At 39.3% G+C, this 27,072-nt stretch overlaps 1 protein-coding gene across 5 annotated transcripts in view; it reads right to left on the bottom strand.

The window, feature by feature from the left end:
• Positions 1-27,072, bottom strand: part of VPS8 (VPS8 subunit of CORVET complex) — a 293,055-nt gene that overhangs the window by 195,681 nt on the left and 70,302 nt on the right. The window lies entirely within an intron of this gene.

Consider the following 27,072-nt stretch of genomic DNA (forward strand, 5'->3'; position numbering starts at 1 on the left):
TTTATCTCACAGCTTTGTAAAGAAAATCTGCAAAGAAAATATATCAATTGATAATATAATATAGTTGGTCCCATTGGCGGCTCAGGTGATTAAGGTTGTCCATATTTTGTCACAATCCTCCAAACCAGCTATTTTAAGGTTAATTAATTTCTCAGTTTCATAACATTTTGACTGTTTTAAATTCATCATGTATAGACTCATATCAAATGAATGGCAACCCATAATTTTGGTCTTTTTCAAGAGAAACACTTTGAGGGAGGAGCAGTAGCTTATTATGACTAGAACTTGTCAAGTACCCAAGCATTAGATTTCAGCAGTACTCTTTCATTTTCTGCTAGCTGAAGAGCAATGGTTTCCTTTTAAAAATCCTGGAAGGCTTAGGTTCTGGGCAGAAGAATATCCCATCAGGAGGGAGAAGACATTATGTGAAAGAGAATACCACATGCTAACACTTCTTTGACAAAAAGAACAAAACCTGAGGAACCACTATTATCTGAGAGAGAAGTAAGCAGAAGGACCTATAATCCTAAAAGGCTAACCCTGCCCCATCCATCCTGCTTCCTTTATTTATCAATATTCCTCATGACTACATTTATAATCTTACTTAGATTCTTCAAAAACAGGAACTAAAACCATAGATTTGAAAAGTGTTAGAGCTGTGTTAAATCTCAACCCTGAATGAGAATACATATAGAGGGACAAATAATCTGCAGAGAAAAAAACTTTCTAGAAATACTGAGGAAATTTAACAAACACTCTTTAAAATACACAGCTGAGCTCCCCCAAAACTAGGGGCAATATCCAGGGTTTAAAATTGAAAAAGGCACTGCAAACTAAAGCAATAAGCCCTGAGCCATCACTGAGACTGTACTATAAATTTGTTGTTCATATAAGAGCTTGGGTTTTAATGCCAGAAACAAACTGAGGCCTTAATTCTTGCAACATAAGGAAGTAAAGCAAAGATCCTCCTAAAAACAGGATTCTTGAAAGGTGCCTCCTTAGTGAAAGGCAATTAGAAAAAACAAAAAACAAAAAAACCTGCCCATATGCATAGGAAGCTAACAAGAAAGGTTGTCTGTCTCTGCCTGGACTCAGTGGGGATAAATCTGTACTCTCCAAGAATCTATAATCAAGATCCTGCCCACAGGTGGATTTGGGATTTGAATTTACACTATCTCCTTAGTATGGGAATAATCAGGCCAAGAAATTAACACAAAAGGTGATCCTGAAAAAAGGATACTCCTGGAGCACTTGAAAGAAAAAAATTCCAGAAACAGTTAACAGTGTTTACCAGTGCTTTGCTTAACAGGCAAAATAAGACCTCCTGATAAAGTCCCCAAAAGATGTGCCCAAAATAAAAAAGTTTAAAGCACCTCATGAAATAACACACCATAAGTTAATGTCAGCAGAAACTACAAACAGCAGGGGAGACCCCTAAAACTTCAAATATTATAATTATCAGGTAGAAATTATTAAAGTATATTTAGAATTATTAAAGGCATAAAATAAGTAATTAAGTGCCTATCCTAGCATTAAGTACTAAGGATATACTATAGGGATAATGGAGAGTGTGTAACCATCAGATTAATACATGTAGACAAAACACTCTGCTGATTCTATGATGGGAGGATCTGGAAAACCAAGACTGAAGATAGGTGGCTAGTATAGGAGTTCAAGATGGAAATAGGAGACCAAACTAGCGTAGTGAGGGTAAGCATAAAAAACAGCAGATAGAATCAAGCACTGTTTATAGAGCAAAACTGTAGAGGTTGGTGACAGACTGGTTATGGGTTGGAAGGCACAGGCAGGAGTCTAAGAAACTCCTAAGTTTCTAGTTTGAGTGATGGTTGGATGCAGATTTCATCAAATGAGATAAGGAATATGGGAGGAGGTGTTAGAAGGAAGAAGCTAAACATAGTTTGGGCTGTCATAGCTTTGAGGAACATCTTTACTTCGATATTGAATAGTAAGAAACTGGATATAGTAATCTAAAACATCTGGGTTAGAATTACACACTTATAAGTCATGAACGGAAATACTGTATATGAATAAAACTGTCCAGGGATAATAGAGATAAAAATCAGTGAACAGTGGATTACATCTTGAGGAAGACCAATATTTATGATATGGTCAGAGGATGGAAACAAAATCCAACTCAGGAACAGTCACAGAGGTTTAAAAATCAGAAGACCACACAATCATAGACATCTACAGGATACAGAATTTTAAAAAGGAAGGGGTGATCATCACTGTTTAATACAGCACTGAGAATGAATAAGATGTGGAAGTTTTATTTGATTTATAAATTAGGATATCACTGGTATCTTTAGAAAGATGATGTTTTATCTTCCTCATGAGATCGTAAGCACAGTAATGGGTGATATGCAGCTTGCAGAGAACTGGGAGGAGAAAGGTGAGAGGGAAAGAGGGAGGAAAGGGGGAGGAAGAGAAAGAGAAAGCATCAGTGTATGTGTAATTAGAATCCCTGAATAAGAAAACTAAAACAGGGAGTTGAGGAAGATGGCGGAAGAGTAAACGCAGAGATCACCTTCCTCCCCACAGATACACCACAAATATATCTACACGTGGAACTGCTCCTATAGAACACCCACTGAACGCTGGCAGAAGACCTCAGACCTCCCAAAGGGCAAGAAACTCCCCCACGTACCTGGGTAGGGCAAAAGAAAAGAAAAAACAGAGACAAAGAATAGGGACGGGACCTGCACCAGAGGGAGGGAGCCGTGAAGGAGGAGAGGTTTCCACACACAAGAAGCCCCTTCGCGGGCGGAGACTGTGGGGGGCAGAGAGGGGAGCTTCGGAGCCATGGAGGAGAGCGCAGCCACAGGGGTGCTGAGGGCAAAGCAGAGAGATGCCCGCACAGAGGATCCGTGCCGACCAGCACTCACTAGCCTGAGAGGCTTGTCTGCTCACCCGCCAGGGCGGGCGGGGGCTGGGAGCTGAGGCTCGGGCTTCGGTCGGATCTCAGGGAGAGGACTGGCAGCGTGAACACAGCCTGAAGGGGCTAGCCGGGAGGGAGTCCGGGAAAAAGTCTGGACCTGCCAAAGTGACAAGAGACTTTTCTTCCCTCTTTGCTTCCTGGTGCGCAAGGAGAGGGGATTAAGAGCGCTGCTTAAAGGAGCTCCAGAGACTGGCGCGAGCCGCAGCTAAAAGCGCGGAACCCAGAGACAGGCATGAGATGCTAAGGCTGCTGCTGCCGCTTCCAAGAAGCCTGTGTGAGAGCACAGGTCACTATCCACACCTCCCCGCCCGGGAGCCTATGCAGTCCACAACTGCCAGGGTCCCGTGATGCAGGGACAACTTCCCCGGGAGAATGCATGGCGCGCCTCAGGCTGGTGCAATGTCACGCTGGCCTCTGCCACCGCAGACTCGCCCCGCATCCGTACCCCTCCCTCCCCCCGGCCTGACTGAGCCAGAGCCGCCAAATCAGCTACTCCTTTAACCTCATCCTGTCTGAGCGAAGAACACACGCCCTCAGAAGACCTACACGCAGAGGCGGGGCCAAATCCAAAGCTGAACCCCGGGAGCTGTGCCAACAAAGAAGAGAAAGGGAAATCTCTCCCAGCAGCCTCAGGAGCAGCGGATTAAATCTCCACAATCAACTTGATGTACCCTGCATCTGTGGAATACCTGAATAGACAACGAATCATCCCAAATTGAGGAGGTGGACTTTGGGAGCAAGATATATTATTTTTTCCCCTTTTCCTCTTTTTGTGAGTATGTATGTGTATGCTTCTGTGTGAGATTTTGTCTGTATAGCTTTGCTTTCACCATCTGTCCTAGGGTTCTGTCCGTCCGTTTTTTTGGGGTTTTTTTTACTTTAAAAATAATTTTTTTCTTAATAATTATTTTTATTTTAATAACTATATTTTGTTTTATCTTGCTTTATTTTTTCTTCCTTCCTCCCTCCCTCCCTCCTTCCTGCCCTCGCACGCTCTCTCTTCCTTCCCTCCTTCCTTCCTCCCTTCCTCTCTCCCTCCCGTCCTTCCTTCCTTTCTTATTTTTTCTCCCTTTTATTCTGAGCCGTGTGGATGAAAGGCTCTTGGTGCTCCAGCCAGGTGTCAGGGCTATGCCACTGAGGTGGGAGAGCCAAGTTCAGGACACTAGTCCACAAGAGACCTCCCAGCTCCACATAATATCAAACGGCGAAAATCTCCCAGAGATATCCATCTAAACCTTCACTCAACGACCAGCAAGCTACAGTGCTGGACACCCTATGCCAAACAACTAGCAAGACAGGAACACAACCCCACCCATTAGCAGAGAGGCTGCCTAAAATCATAAAAAGTCCGCAGACACCCCAAAACACACCACCAGACGTGGACCTGCCCACAAGAAAGACAAGATCCAGCCTCATTCACCAGAACACAGGCACTAGTCCCATCCACCAGGAAGCCTACACAACCCACTGAACCAACCTTAGCCCCTGGGGACAGACATCAAAAACAGTGGGAACTATGAACATGCAGCCTGCAAAAAGGAGACCCCAGGCACAGTAAGATAAGCAAAATGAGAAGACAGAAAAACACACAGTACATGAAGGAGCAAGATGAAAACCCACCAGACCTAACAAATGAAGAGGAAATGGGCAGTCTATGAGAAAAAGACTTCAGAATAATGATAGTAAAGATGATCCAAAATCTTGGAAATAGAATAGAGAAAATGCAAGAAACATTTAACAAGGACCTAGAAGAACTAAAGAGGAAACAAGCAATGATGAACAACACAATAAATGGAATTTAAAATACTCTAGAAGGGATCAATAGTAGAATAACTGAGGCAGAAGAATGGATACGTGACCTGGAAGATAAAATAGTGGAAATAACTACTGCAGAGCAGAATAAAGAAAAAAGAATGAAAAGAACTGAGGACAGTCTCAGAGACCTCTGGGACAACATTAAATGCACCAACATTTGAATTATAGGGGTCCCAGAAGGAGAAGAGAAAAAGAAAGGGACTGAGAAAATATTTGAAGAGATTATAGTTGAAACCTTCCCTAATATGGGAGCGGAAACAGTTAATCAAGTCCAGGAAGCACAGAGAGTCCCATAGAGGATAAATCCAAGGAGAAACACGCCAAGACACATATGAATCAAACTATCAAAAATTAAATAAAAAGAAAACATATTAAAAGCAGCAAGGGAAAAACAACAAATAACACACAAGGAAATCCCCATTAGGTTAACAGCTGATCTTTCAGCAGAAACTCTGCAAGCCAGAAGGGAGTGGCAGGACATATTTAAAGTGATGAAGGAGAACAACCTACAACCAAGATTACTCTACCCAGAAAGGATCTCATTCAGATTTTATGGAGAAATTAAAACCTTTACAGACAAGCAAAAGCTGAGAGAGTTCAGCACCACCAAACCAGCTTTACAACAAATGCTAAAGGAACTTCTCTAGGCAAGAAACACAAGAGAAGGAAAAGACCTACAATAACAAACCCAAAACAATTAAGAAAATGGGAATAGGAACATACATATCGATACTTACCTTAAATGTAAATGGATTAAATGCACCCAAGAAAAGACACAGACTGGCTGAATGGATACAAAAACAAGACCCATATATATGCTGTCTACAAGAGACCCACTTCAGACCTAGGGACACATACAGACTGAAAGTGAGGGGATGGAAAAAGATATTCCATGCAAATGGAAATCAAAAAAAGCTGGAGTAGGGCTTCCCTGGTGGCGCAGTGGTTAAGAGTCTGCCTGCGGATGCAGGGGACATGGGTTTGTGCCCCGGTCTGGGAGGATCCCACATGCCGCGGAGCGGCTGGGCCCGTGAGCCATGGCTGCTGAGCCTGCACGTCCAGAGCCTGTGCTCTGCAATGGGAGGGGCCACAGCAGTGAGAGGCCCGTGTAGAGCAAAAAAAAAAAAAAAAAGCTGGAGTAGCAATTCTCGTATCAGACAAAATAGACTTTAAACACTATTACAAGAGACAAAGAAGGACACTACATAATGATCAAGGGATCGATCCAAGAAGAAGATATAACAATTGTAAATATTTATGCACCCAACATAGGAGCACCTCAATACATAAGGCAGATACTAACAGCCATAAAACGGGAAATTGACAGTAACACATCATAGTAGGGGACTTTAACACCCCACTTTCACCAATGGACAGATCATCCAAAATAAAAATAAATAAGGAAACACAAGCTTTAAATGATACATTAAACAAGACGGACTTAATTGATATTTATAGGACATTCCACCCAGAAACAACAGAATACACATTTTTCTCAAATGCTCATGGAACATTCTCCAGCATAGATCGTATCTTGGGTCACAAATCAAGCCTTGGTAAATTTAAGAAAACTGAAATCGTATCAACTAACTTTTCCAACCACAATGCTATGAGACTAAATATCAATTACAGGAAAAGATCTGTAAAAAATACAAACACATGGAGGCTAAACAATACACTAGTTAATAACCAAGTGATCACTGAGGAAATCAAAGAGGAAATCAAAAAATACCTAGAAAAAAATGGCAATGGAGACACGACGACCCAAAACCTATGGGATGCAGCAAAAGCAGTTCTAACAGGGAAGTTTATAGCAATACAATCCTATCTTAAGAAACAGGAAACATCTCGAATAAACAAACTAACCTTGCACCTAAAGCAGTTAGAGAAAGAAGAACAAAAAAACCCCAAAGTTAGCAGAAGGAAAGAAATCATAAAGATCAGATCAGAAATAAATGAAAAAGAAATGAAGGAAATGATAGCAAAGATCAATAAAACTAAAAGCTGGTTCTTTGAGAAGATAAACAAAATTGATAAACCATTAGCCAGACTCATCAAGAAAAAAAGGGAGAAGACTCAAATCAATAGAATTAGAAATGAAAAAGGAGAAATAACAACTGACACTGCAGAAATACAAAGGATCACGAGAGATTACTACAAGCAACTCTATGCCAATAAAATGGACAACCTCGAAGAAATGGACAAATTCTTGGAAATGCACAACGTGCCAAGACTGAACCAGGAAGAAATAGAAAATATGAACAGACCAATCACAAGCACTGAAATGGAAACTGTGATTAAAAATCTTCCAACAAACAAAAGCCCAGGACCAGATGGCTTCATAGACGAATTCTATCAAACATTTAGGGAAGAGCTAAAACCTATCTTCTCAAACTCCTCCAAAATATAGCAGAGGGAGGAACACTCCCAAACTCATTCTACGAGGCCACCATCACCCTGATACCAAAACAACAAAGAAAGAAAACTACAGGCCAATATCACTGATGAACATAGATGCAAAAATCCTCAACAAAATACTAGCAAACAGAATCCAACAGCACATTAAAAGGATCATACACCATGAACAAGTGGGGTTTATTCCAGGAATGCAAAGATTCTTCAATATACGCAAATCAATCAATGTGATACACCATATTAACAAATTGAAGGAGAAAAATCATATGATCATCTCAATAGATGCAGAGAAAGCTTTCAACAAAATTCAACACCCATTTATGATAAAATCCCTGCAGAAAGTAGGCATAGAGGGAACTTTCCTCAACATAATAAAGGCCATATATGACAATCCCACAGCCAACATCATCCTATATGGTGAAAAACTGAAACCATTTCCACTAAGATCAGGAAAAAGACAAGGCTGCCCACTCTCACCACTATTATTCAACACAGTTTTGGAAGTTGCAGCCACAGCAATCAGAGAAGAAAAAGAAATAGAAGGAATCCAAATCGGAAAAGAAGAAGTAAAGCTGTCTCTGTTTGCAGATGACATGATACTCTACATAGAGAATCCTAAAGATGCTACCAGAAAACTACTAGAGCTAATCAATGAATTTCATAAAGTAGCAGGATACAGAATTAATGCACAGAAATCTCTGGCATTCCTATACACTAATGATGAAAAATCTGAAAGTGAAATTAAGAAAACACTCCCGGGCTTCCCTGGTGATGCAGTGGTTGAGAGTCTGCCTACTGATGCAGGGGACACGGGTTCGTGCCCCGGTCCGGGAGGATCCCACATTCTGCAAAGCGGCTGGGCCCGTGAGCTATGGTCGCTGGGCCTGCGTGTCCGGAGCATGTGGTCCGTGGTGGGAGAAGCCACAGCAGTGAGAGGCCCGTTTACCGCAAAAAAAAAAAAACACTCTCATTTACCATTGCAACAGAAAGAATAAAATATATAGGAATAAACCTACCTAAGGAGACAAAAGACCTGTATGCAGAAAATTATAAGACACTGATGAAAGAAATTAAAGATGATACAAATAGATGGTGAGATATACCGTGTTCTTGGATTGGAAGAATCAATATTGTGAAAATGACTCTACTACCCAAAGCAATATACAGATTCAATGCAATCCCTATCAAACTACCACTGGCATTTTTCACAGAACTAGAACAAAAAATTTCACAATTTGTATGGAAACACAAAAGACTCTGAATAGCCAAGGCAATCTTGAGAAAGAAAAATGGAGCTGGAGGAATCAGGCTCCCTGACTTCAGACTATACTACAAAGCTACAGTAATCAAGACAGTATGGTACTGGCACAAAATCAGAAATATAGATCAATGGAACAGGATAGAAAGCCCAGAGATAAACCCACCCACATATGGTCACCTTGTCTTTGATAAAGGAGGCAAGAATATACAAGGGAGAAAAGGCAGCCTCTTCAATAAGTGGTGTTGGGAAAACTGGACAGGTACATGTAAAAGTATGAAATTAGAACACTCCCTAACACCATACACAAAAATAAACTCAAAATGGATTAAATACATAAATGTAAGGCCAGACACTATCAAACTCTTAGAGGAAAACATAGGCAGAACACTATGACATAAATCACAGCAAGATCCTTTTTGACCCACCTCCTAGAGACATGGAAATAAAAACAAAAATAAACAAATGGGACCTAATGAAACTTAAAAGCTTTAGCACAGCAAAGGAATGCATAAACAATACCAAAAGACAACCCTCAGAATGGGAGACAATATTTGCAAATGAACCAACTGACAAAGGATTAATCTCCAAGATTTACAAGCAGCTCATGCAGCTCAATAACAAAAAAACAAACAATCCAATCCATAAATGGGCAGAAGGCCTAAACAGACATTTCTCCAAAGAAGATATACAGATTGCCAACAAACACATGAAAGAATGCTCAACATCACTAATCATTAGAGAAATGCAAATCAAAACTACACCGAGGTATCACCTCACACCTGTCAGAATGGCCATCATCAGAAAATCTGTAAACAATAAATGCTGGAGAGGGTGTGGAGAAAAGGGAACACTCTTGCACTGTTGGTGGGAATGTAAATTGATACAGCCACTATGGAGAACAGTATGGAGGTTCCTTAAAAAACTAAAAATAGAACTACCATACGACCCAGCAGTCCTACTACTGAGGATATACCCTGAGAAAACCATAATTCAAAAAGAGTCATTTAGGGCTTCCCTGGTGGCGCAGTGGTTGAGAGTCCGCCTGCCGATGCAGGGGACACGGGTTCGTGCCCCGGTCCGGGAAGATCCCACATGCTGCGAAGCGGCTGGGCCCGTGAGCCATGGCCGCTGAGCCTGCGTGTCCAGAGCCTGTGCTCCGCAACGGGAGAGGCCACAACAGTGAGAGGCCCGTGTACCGCAAAAAGCAAAACAAAAACAAACAAACAAAAAGAGTCATGTACCAAAATGTTCATTGCAGCTCTATTTACAATAGCCAGGACATGGAAGCAACATAAGTGTCCATCATCGGATGAATGGATAAAGAAGATGTGGCACATATATACAATGGAATATTACTCAGCCATAAAAAGAAACAAAATTGAGCTATTTGTAGTGAGGTGGATGGACCTAGAGTTTGTCACGTGGAGTGTGGTAAGTCAGAAAGAGAAAAAGACATACCGTATGCTAACACATATATATGGAATCTAAGAAAAAAAAAAAGGTCATGAAGAACCTAGGGGTAAGATGGGAATAAAGACACAGACCTACTAGAGAATGGACTTGAGGATATGGGGAGGGGAAAGGGTAAGCTGTGACAAAGTGAGAGAGTGGCATGGACATATATACGCTATCAAACGTAAAATAGATAGCTAGTGGGAAGCAGCCGCATGGCACAAGGAGATCAGTTCAGTCCTTTGTGACCACCTAGCGGGATGGGATAGGGAGGGTGGGAGGGAGGGAGATGCGAGAGGGAAGAGATATGGGAACATATGTATATGTATAACTGATTCACTTTGTTATAAAGGAGAAACTAACACACCATTGTAAAGCAATTATACTCAAATAAAGATGTTAAAAATACTAATAATAATAAAGAAAAAAGAAAACTAAAACAACAGAACAGAATGAATAGCTCAAGACATAATTCAAGAAAACTTTCCTGAGATTATTTTTTTAAAAGTCTTAAATCTACATATTAATAGAACACATACTATTCCAGGGAAAAATGGCCTAGAATAATTATACTGAGACCCAATGCAGTAAAGTTACTGGATTACCCAAACTAATAAGTAGCCAGGAAAAAAGATGAATTTTGAGAGAGGGGAAAAAAAAAAACCTGGCTAGCCTCAGATTATCCCACAGTGGCACTCCATGACAGACGGTAACAGAATAGTATTTTCAAGATCCTTAAGGAGAGCCAAAATGTTTTGCAATATAAAAGCTAGAGGGACTTACTTCCCTGGTGGTCCAGTGGCTAAGACTCCACACTCCCAACGTAGGGGGCCCGGGTTGAACTCCTGGTCAGGGAGCTAGATCCCACATGCCGCAACTAAGAGTTCACATGCTGCAACTAACAGATCCGGCACGTCGCAACTAAAGATCCCGCGAGTGCTGCAACTAAGACCTGGCACAGCCAAATAAATAAATAAATATTTTTAAAATAATAAAATAAAATAAAAGCTAGAGACCAACAATTTGAAGACTCAACAAACTCAAAAAATATTGTTCTCATGAGCCTTCCCTTTTTTTTTAAGCCTCCTCCATATTAGTTTACTTTCAGCCAAATCGTGCCCAAGTGTCCATATTTAGAAACAAAGATGTGTCTTTCATTAAACTTTTGTCCCCTTCTATTTAGAAGCCTATCGTTTTACAGCCAAGAATGTGAAGCATGATATTCTTTTCTTCTTCATGAGAGTAATATGAATTAACAGAAGAACATCTGAAAATTACATAAAGAGGGGCTTCCCTGGTGGTGCAGTGGTTAAGAATCTGCCTGCCAATGCAGGGGACACGGGTTCGAGACCTGGTCCGGGAAGATCTCACATGCCACGGAGGAACTAAGCCCTTGTGCCACAACTACTGAAGCCCACACGCCTACAGTCCGTGCTCCACAACAAGAGAAGCCACCGCAATGAGAAGCCCATGCACCAAAACAAAGAGCAGCCCCTGCTCGCCACAACTAGAGAAAGCCCGCGCACAGCAATGAAGACCCAACATAGCCAAAAGTAAATAAATTTATATTTTAAAAAATTACATAAAGATATTTTAAGATAAAATGTCCTCCATAATTTTACCATGAAGAGAAAATATGATTTAAAACTATTATATTTCTTTGCCTTTTTCTAATTATTTAGCATAATTAAGATCCTATCAGTTGTTCTCAAAGTCTGATTCATGAGAGGCCACAGGAGGTCTTCAAGACTCAGGGGGTTTGTGAGGTCAAACTAATTTTCATAAAAATATTAAGATTTCATTTTTACTTTTCAGGATGTTTGCTTTTGCAAATGTGGTGTAACTGCAAGGGTCAGTAAAACTGCTGTCTCCTTAGCCCGAATCCAGGCCGTGGCGCCAATCCATACTAGCCGTCATCAGATTCTTGACAGTCATGCCCTCAGAGGAAAGGAGAAAATGCCATTTTCACTCAAGACTGTCCTTGATGAAGCAGTAGTTTTAATTTTATTAAATCTCAACCTTTAAGTACATTTAAAAAAATATTCTGCATGATGAAACAAGAAATAGGAATAAGCCATTTCTGTTGCACAGCAAAGTGCTATAGCCGTCTCAAGGAAAAGAACCTGTGCAACTGTTTGAGTTGTGAGCTGAACCAACCACTTCTATCACGGATTACCACAACAGACACAAAAAGGTATCTATTCAGATTTGAGTATCTGACAAAAATTTTTTCAGAAATGAACACAGAAAAGCTGTCACTTCAAGGGGAAAAAATGAACATATTTGTTGCCAATGCTAAAATTCAACCATTCAACTGAAAATTAGAATTTTGGAAATCACACAGCCACTTCTGTGAGCTTTACAGCTTCAGAGTAGTTAGACTTTACTGATGAGATTGGTGGTGATTCATTAGCTTTTCTTCTTTTTTTTTTTTTGGCCGTACCGCATGGCTTGTGAAATCTTAGTTCTCTGACAAGGGATTGGACTCGGCCCCTCGGCAGTGAGAGCGCAGAGTCCTAACCACTGGACTGCCAGGGAATTCCCTCATTAGCCTTTCTTGAAGAAACTTCTTCAGCAACCAAGAAATGACTGGGAAAACTATAGCAAAAGCACTGGTGATCAGCAGGAACTATATTTAACTACAAAAGTAAGCGTAAAACAACAAACAGATACCCTCTGACAATAAGGAAAAGATTTATATGAAGACAAATTGGGAGGAGAAAGAGAAAAGATCGGGGGGAGGAAAGATTAAGTGGCCTCATCTGTAAATTGGTAGTCAAAAGATATCTTTTAGGGCTTCCCTGGTGGCGCAGTGGTTGAGAGTCCGCCTGCCGATGCAGGGGACACGGGTTCGTGCCCCGGTCTGGGAAGATCCCACATGCCGCGGAGCGGCTGGGCCCGTGAGCCGTGGCCGCTGAGCCTGCGCATCCGGAGCCTGTGCTCCACAACAGGAGAGGCCACGACAGTAAGAGGCCCACATACGGCAAAAAAAAAAAAAAAGAAAAGAAAAAAAGAAAAAGATATCCTTTGAAACTCACAATTAAACTTAGAACTAGAAGCATTTTTAACAATATAAAAGATAATGATTAAAATCCGGTAATAGAGGAGGAGTTGAGGAGAAAGAAGGAAGAAAAATATGCTAAATTTAATAACAGAAAGGACCAATGCCCCCAAAAACTAGAGGATCAAGGGTACTATATAATTCTATAATTACAAAGGTAGTCACTGGAATAAAATACACAATTGTAAATATCAGAAGTATTTGTAAAAAATAAAGTGGTAAAAGGCTTTCTTTATAAAAAATAAAAACAAAAAATATTTGGCTTAACTCACCTAAGATTTTCAGATTGAAATATGAAAAAAGCAAAAATCTGAAATCTCAAAAAGCAAACACCCAACCCTACATAGTAAACAAGAAACAAATACAAAGTGATCTGGAAAGGCCGAAAATAAAAGGATAGGCAAAAGTATACCATGCAAAGAAAAATCAGGATTGTGATCAGATTAAAGGTTGTTTATCAGCTAAAGTAAAATACAGGCTAAAAGGGCATTAAATGAATAAATAAATCATAGTGACGATAAATTTCCTATTTCTATATGCCAAATTGCTACAGGGTACGTTCTAAATTATACAGTGCTAACATTCCTAAGGCAGAAAAGAACACTATTAACAGGGCACTTTACTTCTCACTGTAAAAATAAAGAAAAGAACACTATTAACAGGGCACTTTACTTCTCACTGTCCATGAGAAATTGGGTAGACAAAAATGGGTAACGGTTTAGAAGATTTAACAATTAATTTTAAAAATCTGACTGACAATCAATGATTTTCTGTGAAAATATACAAAATATTATATCTCAAGTGTTTGTGGAACATTAATGATCATATATTAGACCACAGACACAAAAAAAAACCCTAAATAAGCTCTAAAAAGTAGAATTGGTACACAAAGCATTATCTGAACACAATACAATAAAACTAGAAAGGAATCATATATCAGAAAACAAAATGTTCTCTCCACCTAAAAAATACACTTTCTCTAAAACTCTTCACAGAAGGAATACCAACCACATTTGATGATTACATATAAAGACAATAATGAAAGTGGTACATATTGAACTGATAGCTTTAAATAAATCTCTAATTTGACAGTTTTAGAACACTCCAACAGCAGCAAAATACACATTTTTCTCAAATACAGAGAGCATTTACTAAAATAAATGATATATTTTAGGCCATAGAACAAGTTGCAAATTTTAAAAGATTCAAGTTGTACAAAGTATGTTCTCTGACCACAATGAAATTAAATTAGAAATTAACAAAATAAAGAATAACAGATGACATCACTATAGATTCTTCAGATATGAAAAAGGTAATGAAAATGCCATGAGCAACTTTTTTGCCAATAAACTTGACAACTTAGATGAAATAACTGAATTTCTTTAAAGATAGAAAATACCAATGCTTATTCAAAAAGAAACAGAAGAAATATATAACCTTCTAAGAAGTTGTAGTTTAAAACTTTCTTACAAAGAAAACTCAAGGCCTTGATACTTTCAAAGGTGAATTCTATCAAACATTTAAGGAAGAAATAATATCAATTATTAATTATTATACCAACTCTTCCATAACATTGAAAAGAAGGTAATAATTCACAACTAATTCTATGAAGTCAGCATTACTCCAATACCAAAACCACACAAAGGCATTACAAGAAAAGAAAACAGATCATCATTCCCCATGAACACAGATGTTCACATAGAAAGGATAATATATCATAACCAAGTGGGTTTATCCCAGGAATGTGGAGTTGCTTTAAAATTTAAAAAATCAGGGCCTTCCCTGGTGGCGCAGTGGTTGAGAATCTGCCTGCTAATGCAGGGGACACGGGTTCGAGCCCTGGTCTGGGAGGATCCCATATGCTGCGGAGCAACTAGGCCCGTGAGCCACAACTACTGAGCCTGCGCGTCTGGAGCCTGTGCTCCGCAACAAGAGAGGTCACGATAGTGAGAGGCCCATGCACCGCGATGAAGAGTGGCCCCCGCTTGCCACAACTAGAGAAAGCCCTCGCACAGAAACGAAGACCCAACACAGCAAAAATAAATAAATAAGTTAATAAACTCCTACCCCCAACATCTTCGGGGAAAAAAAAAATTCAAAAAATCAATATAAATCACCTAATTAACAAATGAAAAAAGAAAAACCATATGATCATCACTATGGACAGAAAAAGAAACTGACCAAAGCTAACAACATTCATTCCTGAAAAAAAAAAATCTTAGAAAATTAAGAATAGAACTTCCTCAACCTGATAAAGGGCATCTTTAAAATCCTATAGCTAGCATCATATGTATAAATTTAAGACTGATGCTTTCCCACTAACACTAGAATAAGATAAGGATGTCAACTCTCGCCGTTTGTATTCAACATCACACTGGAGGCCATACTGGAGCCAGTGTAATAATGCAAGAAAGAGAAACACAAGACATCCAGATTAGAAAAGAAGTAATTCTGTCTTTATTGCTGACAGCATGATTGTCTATGTAGAAAATCTGGTGGAATATACAAAAAGCTATTAGAGCTAATAAGTGAGTTTAGCAAGAGTATAGACCAAATACTAAAATCAATTGCATTTCTATAAACTAGAAACAAACAAGGTGAAATTGAAGTTAAAAAAATACCATTTACAACAGTGTCAAAAAGTGAAAAAGGGAAAACTGTGCAACTACCAAAAAAAAAAAAAAAAAGACTATTCTTTCTGTGAACCAATTTCAAAAATCCTCCAAGGCATATTAAGTGAAAAAAAAAATTTTGTGTGTGTACAAAATTACAAATATAGTTTTCTATCATTTGTGTTAGAAAAGGAAAAAATACAAATGTATGAGTAGGTAAACATGTATATGTGCTTGCATTTACAAAAAGAAAGCCGAGAAATATATTTAAAAACAGTAACAATGGCAAGAAGCAGGGGGGAACTAGACAGATAGCATTAGGGTGGGAAGGAAACTTTTCACTGTACCATTTTTACATTTTTTAATTTTTGAATCATATGAATATATAGCTGATCCAAAAAATTGAATGTTTAAAAAAGAACAGAAGCAGGTAATACAACTGTGTACAACAGGACATATAGACAAGGACATACACCAAACCACTGGTGAAATTCAACCATGTTTATATAAAGCATCTACTATGGACCAGGCACAATACTAGATGTTAATGATGCATATTTAACAAAACAGATATATTTTATAGTTAGTACAAAGATTTTTTTAAAAGAGTACCAATGAAGTATGATGAAAGTTAAGAGAGGAGAACTATGGAATACCAGGGGCACTGACAGCAAGAAAGACTACCTGTCTGCCTTCCTGAGAATGTGACATTTAAATGGACACCTAAAAGATAGCATTCACCAACAAAACTGTAGGGAAGAATGCTCCAGCGAGAGGCAATAATAGCTTGTGGGAAAGTCCAGATCTAAGCGAAGGCACAGAACCTCAAGAAACTGAGACACTGTGACCAGAGCACAGAAAGATAAGACTGTTGTTGGATGAGGAAGGGGCAATGTGCAGGATTCCGGACTTTATTCTAAGGGTCATGGAAAACCACCAAAGGACTTTTAAGCAGGGACGTGAGATTAAAAACTTAAGAATTGTGGCAGGATTACAAATGGTTTTAGTCTTTTTACTTCTGTCACTCATAAAAATAAAAACACAAGTACATTAGAATACATGTGTAGACTTTAATTACTTCTTTGCAAATTTCTGCTACTATATGGCACTTGCCAACTCCAATTACCTACAGACTTCTTAGCTCTCTTAGCCTAGACTCTCTCACCATCTGCAATTCCAAATTTTTACTCACTTCCTTCTTTCTTTATCAAGGAACCTTTAAATGCCTTGAAAAGAGGACACACAGGAGATTTCCACTTCCAGGAAGATGGAGCAGACATATTTTTCCTTATTCCTCCCACCTGTACAACTAAAAACCCTGAACAGTATATACAACACAAATATAAGACTCTAAAAGGTAGAGAGGAAAAGGTAGACCAACTAGGACCTCAGGATCTGAGGAACGACATAGTGGTTGAGTTCCCTGGTTTCTTTTAACCATATGTCTCAGGTTTGGAGATGAAGAAGCCAGCAACCTGGAAATGCAACAGGAAATATGTCCTGTTGTACACAGTTATATTACCTGCTTCTGTTCTTTTTTAAACATTCAATTTTTTGGATCAGCTATATATTCAAATGATTCAAAAATTTTTAAATGTAAAAATGTGTACAGTGAAAAGTCTCCTTCCCACCCTAATGCTATCTGTCTAGTTCCCCCCTGCTCCTTGCCATCGTTACTGTTTTTAATGCCCACGGGTGCAGACAGAAAAGCCTGAACGAAAGCTTACTCTCTAGCTGAAACAACAAAAAAGGAAGAATCTGGTAAAATAAAACCAGTCCCACAGCCACTGTGATGGTTAATTCTATGTATCAATTTGGCTGCACCATGAGGTGTGCAGATATTTGGTCAAACATTATTCCAGTGTGTCTGTGAGGGTGTTTCTGAATGAGATTAACATATGAATCAGTAGACAGAGTAAAGCAGGTTGTCCTCCCCAGTGCTAAAACATCGGCTCTTTGTGGGTCTTGAGTCTGCCAGCTCTCAGACTAGAACTTTATCATCAGCTCTCCTGGTTCTCAGGCCTTCAGACTTTGACTGGAACTACACATCAGCTCTTTTGGGTCTCCATCTTGCCAACTGCAGATCTTGGGACCTCTCAGCCTCCATAGTTGTGTGAGCTAATTCCTTATTTTAAAAAATCAAACAATATATCCCCTATTGGTTCTATTTCTCTGGAGATCCTTGATTGACACACTCACCCATGCCAGCAAAGGCTGAGTTGAAAACCTAGATTTTCACCCCACACAGAATATAACAAGGTACTCCAATCCTCCCTTCCCCGATCAGGGTGGTATCAGAGAAGTCTATAGAAAGTCAGGACTTTCAATCCCAACAAGCCAATAACAAACCCCTTCCTCCTCCCCCATGGAAAGTAGCAATGAAGATCATGTTGGGAGCTGAATTCCTACCTACACCCAAGAGTAATGAGGTCCCACTGGGGAATGGTGTCAGAGGAGGCCTATGAATCAGAACTTTCATCAGCGCCCAATCCAGCAGTAATGAGGCCACTCTCACCACAATGTCAATGGAGGTCACAAGAAAAGCAGCAAGGAGGCACCCCTAGTCTCACTAACTAGCCAGTGAGGTACCAGGGAAGGACTAATAAGGAGCAGGAAGTCCCAGCTCAGTCCAGCACTGAGGAGGAGCACTCCTCATCAGGTATTAATGGAAGATGAGTAGGGAACCTGGACTTTTACCCAAATTTGGCAGTAATAGAGTGGCACCCCTCCTCTTATCCTGCCAGGGCACTATCAGAAGGAAGCAGCTAAAACAGAAAGCTTAAATAAGATATGGAGTCTCACAATATAAACATCCAGAATGCCAGGTTCTAAAGAAAATCAGAAATTATATCCAGAACCTGGAAGATGTGAACCTGAATTTAAAAATGATAATCAACAGATGCCAGCACTGAGATGACAGAGATGTTAAAATGATCTGACAAAGATTTTTAAAGTAGCCATCATAAAAGTGCTTCAATGAACAATTACAAACAACCTTGGAACAAATGAAAATACAGAAAGTTTCACCCAAGAAATAGAATATATAAAGAAGAACCAAATGGAAATTGTAGAACTGAAAAATATAATAACTGAAAATTTTAAAACCTCAAAGGATGGGCTCAATAGAAGAATACAGGGTTCAGAGGAAAGAATCGGTGAACTGGAAGAAAAAACAACAGAAATTTATAATCAAGGAGAAAAAAAATGACCGACTGAAAAAAAGTAAACAAAGACTCAGGGACTTGTAGGACTATAAAAAAAGATCTAACATTTGTGATATCAGAGTCTCAGAAGGAGAGAAGAAAGATGGTGGGACTGAAAAAGTACTCAAAGATGTAACGGCTAAAAATGTCCCAAATTTGGCAAAAGACATAAACACACAGATTTATCCAAACAGCATAAATCCAAGAAATCCACACCAAAGATAGTTTTCAAAACTTCTGAAAACTAAAGACAAAAAAAAAAAATCTTAAAAGTGGCATAAAAAAGACCACACCTTGGAATTCCCTGGCAGTCCAGTGGTTAGGACTCTGCACTTTCACTTCTGAGGCCTAGGTTTGATCCCACACCTTGGCGATACAGGGAAAAAATAATTTGAATGACTGGGTTTCTCAACAGAAATCATGGAGGCCAGAGGAAGTAGCATGATTTTTTCAAGTGCTGAAAGAAAATAACTGTCAACCCAGAATCCGAAATCTAGTGAAATATTCTTAAGGAATGAAGGGAAAATCAAGACATTCTCAGATGAAGAAGACTTTGCTGCCAGCAAAATTACTCCAAAAGAATGGCTAATTAAAGTTCTGTAAACAGAAAGGGAACGGTAAAGCAAGGTACCTTGGTACATCAGGAAGGAAGAAAGAACATGGCAAGCAAAAACAAGGGTAAATAAAATAGACAGTCCTTCTCTTGAGTTTTCTTACTTATGTTTTATGGTTGAAGCAAAAATTATACTGTGTGATGTGGTTCTAAATGAATGTAGAGGAAATATTTAAGACAATATATTATAAAGAGGAAAGGGTAAATGGATATAAAGGCAGGTAAGGTTTATACACTACTTCAATTGGAATGTATATATAATACCTAGAGCAACCGCTATAAAAATCTATACAAAAAGATTCACTCAAATATACTACAGATAAATCAAAATGAAACTCTATAGAATTTTCAAGTGACTCACAATAAGGCAGGAAAAAAGAAAACAGAGAAGCGAAAAATTGAGAGAAGAAACAAAACAAAAAATGACAGACTTAAACCCTAACATATGGACAGTTACGTTAAATGTAAATGGTCTAAATATACCAATTAAAAGACAGAGGTTGGCAAAATGGATTCAAGAAGTCTACAAAAAAAACTCCCTTCAAATTTAACAATATAGGCAGGTTGAAAATAAACTGATAGAAAAAGACATATGATGCAAACATCAATCAAAAGAAAGCAGGAATGGCTACATTAATATTAGATAAAATAAACTTTGGAGCAAAGAACACTGCCATAAACCAACAGAGACATTATAATGATAAAAGGGTCAATCCACCAAGAAAACAGCAATCCTAAATGTGTATGCACCAAATAACAGCGCTGCAAAGTAAATGAAGCAAGAATTGATAGAAGTGAAAAGATAAACAGACAAATCCACAATTCTGCTAGAGACTTCAACACGTAGTCTCAAAAACTGACAGAACTAGATAGAAAATTAACAAGGATATAGACAAACTCAGTAACACCATCAACCATCAAAATACCCAAATGATTTTTTTTTTTTTTTTTTTTTTTTTTGCGGTACACGGGCATCTCACTGTTGTGGCCTCTCCCGTTGCGGAGCACAGGCTCCGGACGTGCAGGCTTAGCAGCCATGGCTCACAGGCCCAGCCACTCCATGGCATGTGGGATCTTCCCAGACCGGGGCACGAACCCGTGTCCTCTGCATCGGCAGGTGGACTCTCAACCACTGCGCCACCAGGGAAGCCCCCAAATGATATTTTTAGAACACTCCAACCAACAACAGCAGAAAGCAAATTCTTTTCAAGTGCCCACTGAACATATTCCAAGATAAATGACATCTAGGGTCATTAAAAAAACTTCAGCAAATCTGAAAGTACTGAAACCATACAGCATGTGTTCTCCAACCACAACTGAATCAAACTAGAAATCACAACCAGAAAGATAACAATAAAATCTGCAAACAGTTGAAAACTAAGCAACACATTTCTAAATAACCCATGAATCAATGAGGAAGTCACAACAGAAATTTTAAAATACATTCAACTGAATGAAAATGAAAATACAGCACATCAAAACTTGTAGGACGCAGCTAATAGTCATGCTGAAAGGAAATTTACAGCACTAAATACATACATTAGAAAACAGAAAAAGTCTCAAATCAACCTAAGCTCTCATTTCAAAAACTTAGAAAAAGAAGAACAACATAAATACAAAGCAAACAAAAGGAAGAACATAAGGAGCAGACATCAATGAAACTGAAAACAAAAAAACAATAGAGAATGTCAGTAAAACAAAGAGCCAGTTAATTGAAAAAAGAGAGTAAAACTGAGGAAACTCTACCAAGACTGACAAAGAATAAGAAGTAGGGCCTCCCTGGTGGCGCAAGTGGTTGAGAGTCCGCCTGCCGATGCAGGGGATACGGGTTCGTGCCCCGGTCTGGGAGGATCCCATATGCCGCGGAGCGGCTGGGCCCGTGAGCCATGGCCGCTGGGCCTGCGCATCCGGAGCCTGTGCTCCGCAACGGGGGAGGCCACAACAGTGAGAGGCCCGCATACCGCAAAAAGAAAAAAAAAAAAAAAAAAAAAAGAATAAGAAGTAGACACAATTACCAACATAAGGAATGAAGCAGGGGATATCACAACAGACCCTGTAGATATCAAAAGGATAATAAGGGAATACCATGAACAACACTACACACATAAATTTCACAGCTTAGATGAAATGGATCAATTCCTCAAAAAAACAGTATCACAGCTCACTCAATATGAAATAGATCACTTGAATACCCCTCTAATTATTAAAGAAAGTGAATGCATAATTTTAAAACTCCCCCCCAATCTCTATGCTCAGATGGTTTCACTGAAGAATTACATCAAACGTTTAAAGAACTGATACCCATTCTATATAATCTCTTCCAGAAAACAGGAGAGAACACTTCCCAACTAATTTTGTAGAGTATTACTAACACCAAAATCTGAAAAGACATTACAAAAAGAGAAAACTACAGACCCAAATCCCTCATGAATAAAGATGCAAAAATCCTTAAGAAAATATTAGCATATATAATTCATCAATATATAAAAAGAATTACACATCCTGACCAGTGAGGTTCATTCCACGGATGCAAGGCTGGTTCAAACCAGGGTTTTATCAATTTTGAACATTTAAAATCATAAACAAAACATTAGTCGAAGTCGAATCTATTTCCTTATTTAAGCCTTCCTTTCCAGAATCTGATTATGAAGAGACAAGCCTGACTGTCCAGTGGATGATTCCTGGTGGCAATCTCCTAGATGCCTGAAAATGAGCTAGGTAGGATCAATAGCTCCCCATCTTCCCAGTGGTAAGGGCTAAGCACTGACTCAACTTCCCACAGGATCTGTGGTCAGTTAGGCAGCTGACATTCCCAGGACTAGTATACAACCACCTTGAGCAGTTGATGCCCAAGCTCAGATGATCCCCACTTAACTCATTTGGAAGGCTGCTCTCACAAGAGCCCTAAAGAAAAAGAGAATGGAAAAAGACCAGTCCTTCTACTGAAGCAAAACCCTCAGTCCATCCAGCCAGACCTGGTCTACATATGCCAACCTATGGGATATTACAAGATCAAGGGCCTAGCCCTCCTGCCTTTAAGTTCAGCCTATACTGTGTGCTGCTTGCTTATCTGACTGTCTTTCAACACAGACACAGTAAGCAACATCTGCTTTAAGAAGATTCCTCTCAGTCTCAAAAGCTTACAAGGCCACCCCTGAGAAATGGATGAATTTTTGGTCTCCAGAATCCAAAAAAAGTAAATATTTCTCTAATCTCTTCCTCAATGTACAGCCCTATAAGCGACCAAAGAAGACTGTTTCTCTTGTTAGGTATCTGTGTACATTTAAGATTAATTAAAGAAGACAATGTGGATATGTGAATAAAACTCTGAGCTAACAGAAAACCTAAATATTTAAGCGTGTCAATTGTCTGAGCGACTGAATAGATCATTTTATTGCATTGTGACTGTCTTACCATCTGCCACCTGAAGACATAATCTCTGCCTTTCCCTATTTCATAGGGATGATGTGGAAAGAAATGAGATAGCAGATGTAGATTCCTTCACTTTCTGGAGCAATATAATTCTCATAATTTATATTCTAAAAATCAATCAGGCAATGAAAACCACATTGTTTGATAATGATTCAAAATCCTAACAAAGCCTAGAATGTACATGTACAGCAAAGTAGATAAACATACCTGAACACACACACACACACACACACACACACACACATACATACCTCAGAAAGACAGACAGATAGATCAATCAATCGATCCCTGTGGGCTCTCAGAGCTAAGCAGCTGGTATTGTAGTATTAGTACACAAACAAAACACCGTGAGCAGCTATATAGAAATAGATAGCTCTCTGTATGTATATATATGTATATGTATTTTTCCTTTTTTTTTCTTTTCAGGTATGATGATAACAAAATAATCTTCTAGGAAAAATCTGACTCCCCAGAACCAGCATTTTTAAACAAGCCTCAGGGATAAAGCAGTATGCTGGACACCAACACTGTTTTTCTTTCTTCAAAGCATCTCAGGGAAGCATGAGTTAGACAAGGAAAGCTCTACAGCCTCACCCTACATTCAGCTTTCAGTCTCTGTCCATTCTTTGGCATGAACTCTTAATACAAAAATATATGCCAACAGCTGCTATAACAATGGCCTTGAATGTTCTCCCTGTCATGGATATGTAAAATGAACCCGGAAAGAGAGCTTGGTAACAATGTAAGGCTTCACTCTGAAGATATTTTAAAATTACATTATTTTTTCAAATCTTTTTGGCTTTATTGATATTTTTTAAATGCCTCCAATTTATTATACCTCTACTTTGTTTCATAAACAAACAAAGATAAATGTAGCAAGATAAAATAACCCAAAATACACGAAAATGCTTCCACAGTTCATTGGGCAACTTTAGAGTTGGAGAACACTGTTAGCAGGGAACTTGGATACCAGAGAAGCCAAAGGGACAGACTGTTTCCAGAGTCGTTAACTGTGTTGAATACTACTGAGGACCAATAAGATGAGGAATAAAAGGGCCCACAGAATTCACAGACACGGAATGAGAGGGAGGTGAGGAGATGGAGACAGCGCATAACATGTGTGTCTCCGTTAAGACTGTACAAACAAGAGGCATAAGACTATGGGAGATGGTGCGGGGCAAAGAAGGGATTTGTTTGCTGTTTGACTTTGTTTTGGGGATGGGAAAGACAGCCTGAAGAAAAGGCAAGATTCAAGATGTATGAGGCAGAGAACACTTTAATTTTTTTTAATCTTACTAGCTAGTGTACAAATAAATTATAATTATAGGTTCAAATCTTTTGTTAGATAAATAAAAGCCACAGCCTGTCAAAAACATCATGAGATCCAAAAGTTATCTTCTGTAGTTAAGACAGGGCAAAATATTGATTGATCTTTGGAGGAAAGCAGAAATACTGAATGGCATTATATATTCTGACTCTAAGGAAAAGGTGAGACTCCTCCTCAAAGGTAAAGGTTAAAACTGAGACAGCAGGCATGAGTGCCACCTGCTGGTAACATGTAAATGCTCAGTATTTGGCCTGAGATAGAAACCAGTCTCAGGAATTTGAACTAATTGGATTAGAGGTTACCTGTTTCCAATGAGAGTTTCTCCATAATGATACAGAATTCTCAGACCTTCCCACCCAGCAAAACAAAGTCTTTTAAAAAACACTCCTGGGGCTTCCCTGGTGGCGCAGTGGTTGAGAGTCCGCCTGCCGATGCAGGGGACGCGGGTTCGTGCCCGGGTCTGGGAAGATCCCACATGCCGCGGAGCGGCTGGGCCCGTGAGCCGTGGCCGCTGAGCCTGCGCGTCCGGAGCCTGTGCTCCACAACGGGAGAGGCCACAACAGTGAGAGGCCCGCGTACCTCAAATAAATAAATAAATAATAAATTAATTAATTAATTTAAAAACACTCCTGATTAGTTGGTCATCATCCCTTTACTTCAGTACATTCAACAGTAGGAGGCACACAAGTCCAAGACTTGTTACATCATCACTAGGTCATTTTAAACTGAAATAGACTTTCTCCTGATTTCTACCCACTTACATTAGCCTTCCCTCTGCTGCAATACAATAAATCTCCATATGACAGTCCTTCACCATCTGAAAGCAGCCGTGTCTCCACTTACTTTCTCCTCAGATTAAACAACCCCAGTATTTTTTTTAACTGCTGTTTTTAAAACCTCCCACCATCCCAGTTGTGGGATGTAGGTCAGTCTGTCAACAGTCCATAAAATATCTTAGAGTTTTTATTTTCAACACATAGGCCAGTGGTACCATCACTTTCTTCTATCTGGACCTTAACACACAATTGGCTCACACTAAGTTTGTGGTCAACTAAAATCCTGTCCAGATAGATTTTCCCAATCCAGTATGCATGCAACTTAATTATTTGAATCTAGTGCAAGTCATTTACCCTTGTTAAATTTCATCTCATAACAATTTTGATTGCACTTTGTCAGGATCATTTGGGACCCTGAATTCTTGGTGCCATCTAAATTCGACAAGCCACTCCATAAATCTTCATCCAAGTCAATGATAAAAACTTGGATATGAAAGATCCCTAGAAAGTAATTAATACTAAGCCACCAAGAATACTCTTGGGTAGGGATGTTCATCATCTGCAAATCTACTTACTATTTACTAATCTATTTCAGCAATGAGGATAATGGAAAACTAAGACAAATTCTTTAACAAAATCAAGATGTTATATAATAAGCACTGCAATGAATATAGTGTCCGGGGACTTCCCTGGTGGTGCAGTGGTTAAGAATCCACCTGCCAATGCAGGGGACATGGGTTCAATCTCTGGTCTGGGAAGATCACACATGCCACGGAGCAACTAAGCCTGTGCACCACAACTACTCAGCCTGTGCTCTACAGCCCACGAGCCACAACTACTGAGCCTGTGTGCCACAACTAATGAAGCCCGCGCACCTAGAGCCTCTGCTCCGCAACAAAGAAAAGCCACCGCAATGAGAAGCCTGCGCACTGCAATGAAGCATAGCCCCCACTCACTGCAACTAGAGAAAGCCTGCGCACAGCAACGAAGACCCAATGCAGCCAAAAAATTAATTAATTAAATAGAAGAATATAGTGTCCTCACATTCCTGCCAAAAATGCAGTTTATGAGTTTAGCAAGGTTGTTTTTAGGTGAACTCATGGAAAATTGCTCATAAACCACACTGGGGTTATCAGTGGGTAGTTTCCTATGTCCACTCTTCTTTTTAATAAATTACACTTCAAGAGTTAACCTATTTAATTATTTTATGACTGTTTTATGATTAAATATTTATGACCTAACACTTAAAACAGCAGATTTATGGTGACTTGTGCATGTATTTCACTCATCCTAATGGGCTGAAGATCACCTTTTCCAATAGCAAACAGTCCTCCTGAGTGAAGTAAACTGTGTCTCCTCTGCTTAGGCATCCATGCTTAAGTGAGTGTGCCTTAATTGAATACTAATCCAAAGTTACTTACAAATTTTTAATGATAGCTCAGATCATTCAAACAGGATCCCAGGTTATAATTCCACTGTGTCTTGAGATTTGAACAATCATGATGTAACTATATGAAATATATCCTGGGCTTCAACTTTTTTCTTTAATATATTTATCTGGACTTTTTCATTTTATTTTTTTTTAAGATTTTCTTTCTTTCTTTCTTTCTTTTTTGATGTGGACCATCCCTAAAGTCTTCATTGAATTTGTCACAACCCTGCCTCCACTCTATGCCCTGGCCTTCCTACCGCAAGGCATACGGTATCCTAGTTCCCTGACCAGGCATCGAATCCGCAACCCCCTGCATTGGATGGTGAAGTCCCAACCACTGGACCACCCTGCATTGGATGGTGAAGTCCCTGGACTTTTCCATTTTAAAGACCATGCTCTGTGCTCATGAAAAAGGAAGCAAAACAAGCAGTGTTGCTCTAGAGTAGAGTGTAGAAGTCCAGATGTGGACTCTGAAGCCCAAGTGCCTGGATTCTAATCCCAGCTCTATCATTCACTAGCTATGTGACCTGCAACAGGCAATTCAACCTCTCTGTGCCTCAGTCTCATTGATAAATGTGAATAATGACAGTGCCTACCTGATAGAGTTATAGGAATTAAATGAGTTAACATGTGTGAAGGGTTTGTAACAGTGCCTGCCACACAGTAAGCACTAAAGACTTCAGATGTTTGCTATTATTATCATTCTTGATCACC

The sequence above is a fragment of the Mesoplodon mirus genome, assembly GCF_964341445.2.
Source record: "Mesoplodon mirus genome assembly, chromosome: 6".
In the NCBI taxonomy this organism is placed as follows: domain Eukaryota; kingdom Metazoa; phylum Chordata; class Mammalia; order Artiodactyla; family Ziphiidae; genus Mesoplodon; species Mesoplodon mirus.